At 45.4% G+C, this 8,350-nt stretch overlaps 1 pseudogene; it reads left to right on the forward strand.

Moving 5' to 3' along the window:
• Positions 1-2,079: 2,079 nt before the first annotated feature.
• On the forward strand, positions 2,080-5,860 carry LOC132377340 (heterogeneous nuclear ribonucleoprotein A3-like; annotated as a pseudogene).
• The last annotated feature ends 2,490 nt before the right edge of the window (positions 5,861-8,350 follow it).

The raw sequence follows: 8,350 nt of genomic DNA on the forward strand, positions 1-8,350 counted from the left end.
AACCTCTATAGTTTTTATGTTTTCATGAACTACTTGCATTCTTATGACAAGTATTATGAGTTGAAAATACGTCAGCCACAAGTAGCATGAGTTTCACATAGGTTGTTAACTTCACTAGAAATTGAAGTAAAAACATAATAAATTATATTCTCTTCATAGCTATGTAAATAAAAGATGTTTTAATCATGTACAACCTAATGCTTAAAATTAAAATTAGGTTTTCTAACTAGAAAGACCCAATCAAGAAATTTCTTAGTTAATGACACACAAAAGTTGGTAATGTGACCTAAAATTCTCTTACCATCTGTGCCATGAAGAACAGTAATCTGTTGGACTGAAGATGATGAAGCAAACTTGACAGGAACTTTGCCCAACTTCTGTGTACCTGAGGTCTGGAATATCATGTCCACGATCTTCAGCATTAACAAAAATCTCAGATGAAAACATGGTTTTTCCTGGACTCTCTGTTGTTATCTGAGTGACTGCATCAGATGATAATTTTCCAGAGAAGGGAGAAAACGGGGTCTTAATCTCCTTTGGTGATCTGAACAAAAAAGAGAAAGCACACAGCAGGTCATATCCTTGGCTTATCAAATACTGTAATTTCTTTCCAAATGTGGCTTCAATATTTTTTGGAGACACATCCAACTCAAATGGTTAAGTTATTTCTGCAGTACCCTTTGCTTTTTTACATACTTATTACAGGGTGATCATGCATGAGTTTACTTTTACTTATTTTAAAATCTACTTTTATTTTGGATTTAGAATGCTATTATATAAGGAAAGGGTACTTTTCAGTTGAAGTGGAAAGATATCCATTAAAAAATAATTACTGGAAGTCCACTATAAATTAGGGGACTATGCTAAACGCATAGAGTGTACAAAAATAAAAAAGAAACAGAGCCTTTCCTCAAAAAGTTTATATGTCAGTGGGGGAACCAGAGGTTTTTAAGGTTGTAATTATGTATATAGATTATAAAGAATCCATATTAAAACATAATGGAGTAAATAAATGAGTGTATAAATAAATAAATAATAGGAGGGAGGGAGAAGACAAATCTTGCCAACAGAAGAATTCCATATGTAGGTAACCTCCCCCCCGCCCCCCCCGCCCCCCCCCCCCCTCCCCGGCATCCATCTCCTCCCCAAGGAGGTGGAGGTGAAGCTTAATCTTCCCCTTAAGTCCAGTCCTGGGCTGGCCTTAATGATTGAATTCCAAAGACAGTATAAAATGGGAGAAAAAGTAACTTTACAGTGGAGAAACCAAGCAAACACCATGTTATGCAAGTGATGATGTTTCACATCACCAGTGATGTCACGGAGACACTACATACTCTCTGTTATGATGTGATGAGACGGTTACTTCGCTTCTGCGGTATTCTTTGTCAAAACCTATAACTCCAGTCGAATCATGAGAAAAACATCAGCCAAACCCAGACTGAGAACAATTCTACAAAATATCAGACAAATATTCCTCAAGACTGTCAAAATCATGAAAAACAAGGAAGGAATGAGGAACTGTCATAGACCAGAGAAGACTAAGGAGACATGACAACTAACTAAGTGGAATGTGATATACTGGATTGGGTCCTAGAACAGAAAAAGGTCATTAACAGGAAAACTGGTGAAATCCAAAAAAAGTCTTAAGTTTAGTTAATAGTAATGTATAAATGTTGGCTTTTTAATTTTGAAAAATATACTATGGTAGTATAAGATGTTAGCAATAGGAAAAACTGGGAGAGAGGTAAAGGGAACTCTGTTTGTATCTTTTCTGCAGATTTGAAATTATTTGAAAATGAAAAAGGTCATTTTTAAAAAATGGAGTAATACTGTATTGTATTATATCACAGAAGAAGAAGACCTTTTAAAAGGTCTTTTAAATCTCTACCCTCTATATACTATTCACTAATTAAAAGGACAATTATGAGAAAAGAAAATAGGCCCATCTCCCTTATGTATACAGAAGCAAAAATCATACACAAAATGTTAGACAATCAAATGTAGAGTGTGTGAGTGAGTGAATGTGTGTGTGTGTGTGTGTGTGTGTGTGAATTCCTACCAAGTTGTTTTACTCCAGAAATGCAAGGTGAGTTAACATTCAAATATCAATAGATGTCATGCACCACATCCATAAAATAAAGGAGAAAATGTATATGATCATATCAGTATAGTCAGATAAAGCATTTGATAAAATTCAATAATTATGTATGATTAAAAACTCATAGCAAAGGGAAACTACAAAAAACTTTAGAGCCACCATCCTGTTTATAGTGAAATGTGGAGAATGTCCACTGTAAGATTAGGAACAAAATAAGAATGCCAACTCTTACCTTTTCTATTCAACCTATTAGTAAAAGTATTAAATGGCATTAGCAGTAAGGCAGGAAAAAGAAATCAGAAATATAAGGCTAAGAAAGGAAGAAATCATACTGTCACTTTCCATAGTTGATATAATTAAGGATACAGAAAATCCAAAACCATCTACAGATAACTTATTAGAATATCAGTTAGTTTTTAGAAGAGTTGCCAGATAAGAGACCAAACATTAAAAAATTCCACTAACATTTTTCTGTGTCTGAAAAGTTATAAAATTAAAAACTAAAAAATATGCCATCTACATTATCATCAAAACATCATATACCTAATAATAAGTGTAATAAAAAATGTAAGAACCCTATTAGAATAGAAAACTATTGATATATCATAGAGAGAAATTAAAGGTGATCTAAATAGGATTTCTGCTTTGAGGCAGGATGTATAGGCATACCTCACTTTATTGCACTTCACTTTATTGTACCTTGCAGATAATGCTTTTTTTTTTTTTTTTTTTTTTTACAAATTGAAGGTTTGTGGCAACCCTGTGTCAAGCAGCTCTACTGGTGGTGCCATTTTTCCAACAGCATTTGCTCACTTCGTGTCTCTATGTCATGTTTTGGTAAGTCTCACAATATTTCAAACTTTTTCACTATTATACTTGTTACATGATCTGTGATCAGTGATCTTTGATGTTACTATTGCAAAAAGATTACAGCTTGCTGAAGGCTCAGATGATGGGTAGCATTCTTTTTTTTTTTTTTTTTTTTTCAATTTTTTTTTTTTTTTAATTAATTTATTTTTATTTTATGGCTGTGTTGGGTCTTCGTTTCTGTGCAAGGGCTTTCTCTAGTTGTGGCAAGTGAGGGCCACTCTTCATCGCGGTGCGCGGGCCTCTCACTATCGCGGCCTCTCTTGTTGCGGAGCACAGGCTCCAGACGCGCAGGCTCAGTAATTGTGGCTCACAGGCCCAGCTGCTCCGCGGCATGTGGGATCCTCCCAGACCAGGGCTCGAACCCATGTCCCCTGCATCAGCAGGCAGATTCTCAACCACTGCGCCACCAGGGAAGCCCCCTATGGGTAGCATTCTTAAAGTCTACTTTCAAATTAAGATATGTACTTTTTTTAGACATAATGCTATTGCACACTTAATAGACTACAGTATAGCATAAACATAACTTTTACATGCACTGGGAAACCAAACAACTCGTGTGACTTGCTTTCTTATGATATTCTCCTTATTGTGGTGTCTGGGACCAAAGCCATATCTCCATAATAATATGCCTGCACTAGGTAGGCACAGGCCATCACTCCTGCTGCAACGAGCAAACAAACTTGAATAAAAGATCATCGAGCTAAGGAAGCAATCAAGAAACAATATCAACTAATATGCTAGAGAGGGACATTTAGAGATTTGGAGCAGGGGTTTGGTGTAGGGAGACATACTCCACTGGAAAAGAGAAATCACCATACCTTTTGATGAACTCATTTGCTGGCATGATGGAGTGAAATCTAGCAGAATGTCAAGCCGATTTCCCCCACAGGACATTTCCTTAGTGTCAGGGTGGTATAGGATGATGGGGGACTGAGCCAAGAAAGCAGAGTGAAATTTCCTGCACAGTCATGGCACTAACAAACCAAATCCCGCTAGATAAAGGGGCCTGTGACAATCATTAGGTCTCCTCTTCAAGACATTTGCCAGTTTTTGAACCTATATAAAGCAGGAAGCTAAATACCTAATGCCTGAGGGAGAGAACTTTCCAAAGTGAGGAATTAGAGACCTACCAGACTCACAGTAAAAACCCAGAAGTGCCATCCCCAAGAAGGGGGCTGAGTCAGAAAAAGTGAAATCATCTGCAATGTTTCAGTGTTTATGAGACAAATTTTCACTGAGAAAGTGTAACGGCAACAAATACATAGCTGGTCTCTCCTTACATTTGCCATACTCTGAAGCTGTGAGAACTGAGAGCCTAAAGAGCTGAATTCAAACATCTGAAAGACTGAAGTCAATAACTGACTGTATTTATTGAAGAATCAAAGACCTGTCAGGCTCACAGCAAAAATCCAGGGAGGCCACAAATTAGGAAAAATCATAGGTAGGATGAGACAACTAAAGCTCCAACCCAGTTCTGACCTAGTAAAATTCCTGAAATGACTGAAATGATCAGCCACTCTGATTAACAGAGAAAAGGGTAAATCTTCTCTGGTGCAAAGTAATAGCATCTTCAGTCTCTATGAATTTTTTATTCACCACGTCCAGCACACAATCAAAAATTATGAAATTCCTGAAGCAGGAAAAAGTGACTAAAACTTAAGACAAAAAAAAAAAAAAAAAAACCAAGAAAAATTGATTTAGAGGGAATTCAGATTCTGGAGTTAGCACAGAACTTTAAAATGACTATATTGAGAGTAAAAGATGGGGATTAATAGATTAAAATATGGAGAATCTCAACAGAAAATTGGAATCAATTTTAAAAAATCAAATACAGATAAATGAAAAATAAGAAAACTGATCCCCAGCAGACCTTAGGGAATACTAGAAGAAATTTTTTTGGGCTGAAGTAAAATGGCCCAACATAGAACAGAGCTGGGCTCTCGGTCCCATATTGAACTCGAGTTGGAAGAGGCGAGTCCGGTCTCAAAACGGAGGTAAAACCGCCGCCCGGTCGCCCCCAGCCCGACTCCGGCCGCCGCCGCCGCCGGGGGGAGGAGGGCCATGATCCAAAGGAACCAGAACAGTTGAGAAAACTGTTTATTGGCGGTCTGAGCTTTGAAACTACAGACGATAGCTTAAGAGAACATTTTGAGAAATGGGGCACACTTACAGATTGTGTGGTGATGAGAGACCCCCAGACAAACCGTTCCAGGGGCTTTGGTTTTGTGACTTACTCTTGGGTTGAAGAGGTGGATGCAGCAATGTGTGCTCGACCACACAAGGTTGATGGGCGTGTAGTGGAACCAAAGAGAGCTGTTTCTAGAGAGGATTCTGTAAAGCCTGGTGCCCATCTAACAGTGAAGAAAATTTTTGTTGGTGGTATTAAAGAAGATACAGAAGAATGTAATTCGAGAGACTACTTTGAAAAGTATGGCAAGATTGAAACCATAGGAGTTATGGAAGACAGGCAGAGTGGAAAAAAGAGAGGATTTGCTTTTGTAACTTTTGATGATCATGATACAGTTGATAAAATTGTTGTTCAGAAATACCACACTATTAATGGGCATAATTGTAAGTGAAAAAGGCCCTTTCTAAACAAGAAATGCAATCTGCTGGATCACAGAGAGGTCGTGGAGGTGGATCTGGCAACTTTATGGGTCGTGGAGGAAACTTTGGAGGTGGTGGAGGTAACTTTGGCCGTGGTGGAAACTTTGGTGGAAGAGGAGGCTATGGTGGTGGAGGTGGTGGCAGCAGAGGTAGTTATGGAGGAGGTGATGGTGGATAAAACGGATTTGGAGGCGACGGTGGTAACGATGGTGGTGGTCCTGGTTACAGTAGTAGAGGAGGCTATGGTGGTGGTGGACCAGGATATGGAAACCAAGATGGTGGATATGGTGGTGGTGGTGGAGGATATGATGCTTACAATGAAGGAGGAAATTTTGGAGGTAACTACGGTGGTGGTGGTGGGAGCTATAATGATTTTGGAAATTATAGTGGACAACAGCAATCAAATTATGGACCCATGAAGGGGGGCAGTTTTGGTGGAAGAAGCTCGGGAAGTCCCTATGGTGGTGGTTATGGATCTGGTGGTGGAAGTGGTGGATATGGTAGCAGAAGGTTCTCAAAACTTAGAAGAAAAGGGCTACAGTTCTTAGCAGGAGAGAGAGCGAGGAGTTGTCAGGAAAGCTGCAGGTTACTTTGAGACAGTCGTCCCAAATGCATTAGAGGAACTGTAAAAACCTGCCGCAGAAGGAACGATGATCCATAGTCAGAAAAGTTACTGCAGCTTAAACAGGAAACCCTTCTTGTTCAGGACTGTCCTAGCCACAGTTTGCAAAAAGTGCAGCTATTGATTCATGCAACGGAGGGTCAATTAGATGTACATTCCTGAGGTCTTTTATCTGTTGTAGCTTTGTCTTTTTCTTTTCATTACATCAGGTATATTGCCCTGTAAATTGTGGTAGTGGTACCAGGAATAAAAAATTAAGGAATTTTAAACTTTTCAATATTTGTGTAGTTCAGTTTTTCTACATTTTAGTACAGAAACTTTAACAAAATGCAGTTTTGAAGGTGTTTCCTTGTGAGTTAACAAGTAAAGAAGATCATTCATTGTTCATTAATATTTTGTATGAATTTTGCTAAAGTTAACTGTAAAGAAACACCTGCTGACTTGCAGTTTAAGGGGATCTATTCTCCCCATTTCCAAACCATGAAATGAATGGGCTCTGACATGTGGAGAGAATAGATATTTGTATGTTTGCAATGTGTGTTTTAGATAATAGAATTGGGTATTTAAATTAGCATATTTGTGAATTTAATAGCTTTAAGATGTACTTCAAATGAAAAATCTCAGAATTCAAAAAAAAAAAAAAACAAAAGAACAGAGCTGGGAGCGCGATTGGCGCTGCCTGCGGGGGAGGAGCGCCGCCGCCGCCGCCGCCGCCGCGAGCTGGGAGCTCGATTGTCGCTGCCTGCGGGGGAGGAGCGCCGCCGCCGTCGCCACCGCGAGCTGGGAGCTCGATTGGCGCTCCCTGCGGGGGAGGAGCGCCGCCGCCGCCGCCGCGAGCTGGGAGCTCGACTGGCGCTCCCTGCGGGGGAGGAGCGCCGCCGTCGCCGCCGCGAGCCGGGAGCTCGATTGTCGCTGCCTGCGGGGGAGGAGCGCCGCCGCCGCGAGCTGGGAGCTCGCTTGGCACTGCCTGCGGGGGAGGAGCGCCGCCGCCGCGAGCTGGGAGCTCGCTTGGTACTGCCTGCGGGGGAGGAGCGCCGCCGCCGCCGCCGCGAGCTGGATTGGCGCTGCCTGCGGGGGAGGAGCGCCGCCGCCGCGAGCTGGGAGCTCGTTTGGCGCTGCCTGCGGGGGAGGAGCGCCGCCGCCGCCGCCGCGAGCTGGGAGCTCGATTGGCGCTGCCTGCGGGGGAGGAGCGCCGCCGCCGCCGCGAGCTGGGAGCTCGATTGGCGCTGCCTGCGGGGGAGGGGCGCCGCCGCCGCGAGCTGGGAGCTCGCTTGGCACTGCCTGCGGGGGAGGAGCGCCGCCGCCGTCGCCGCCGCGAGCTGGGAGCTCGCTTGGCACTGCCTGCGGGGGAGGAGCGCCGCCGTCGCCGCGAGCTGGATTGGCGCTGCCTGCGGGGGAGGAGCGCCGCCGCCGCCGCCGCCGCGAGCTGGGAGCTCGTTTGGCGCTGCCTGCGGGGGAGGAGCGCCGCCGCCGCCGCCGCCGCCGCGAGCTGGGAGCTCGATTGGCGCTGCCTGCGGGGGAGGAGCGCCGCCGCCGCCGCCGCCGCGAGCTGGGAGCTCGATTGGCGCTGCCTGCGGGGGAGGAGCGCCGCCGCCGTCGCCGCCGCGAGCTGGGAGCTCGATTGGCGCTGCCTGCGTGGGAGGAGCGCCGCCGCCGTCGCCGCCGCGAGCTGGGAGCTCGATTGGCGCTGCCTGCGGGGGAGGAGCGCCGCCGCCGTCGCCGCCGCGAGCTGGGAGCTCGATTGGCGCTGCCTGCGTGGGAGGAGCGCCGCCGCCGCCGCCGCCCCCGCCGTCGCAGTCGTCGTGAGTGAAGAAGCGCCTCGGTCACGCCTGGTGAGGGCCCTCGCCGACGCCTGGGCTTACCTGCCGCCCGGCCAGCTCCTCTCGTTTCCCGTCCCCCGCGGCCCGGCGCGGGGCAGGCCTGCCAGGGCCATGGAGGACGAGGTGGTCCGCATTGCCAAGAAGATGGACAAGATGGTGCAGAAGAAAAACGCGGTGAGCGCGGCGGGCGGCGCGGGCCGGAGGGAGGCCGGGCGGCGGGCGGGGGCCAGTCGGCCTGAGGGGGCTCCCGGCCCGCGGTGAGCGCGGCGGGTGCTGCGAGACGGCGGCGAGGCCCGCGCTCTGGGGAGGGGTTCCTGGGGAGGGGGGAGCTTC

Source organism: Balaenoptera ricei, chromosome 13 (genome assembly GCF_028023285.1).
Source record: "Balaenoptera ricei isolate mBalRic1 chromosome 13, mBalRic1.hap2, whole genome shotgun sequence".
NCBI classification, from domain to species: domain Eukaryota; kingdom Metazoa; phylum Chordata; class Mammalia; order Artiodactyla; family Balaenopteridae; genus Balaenoptera; species Balaenoptera ricei.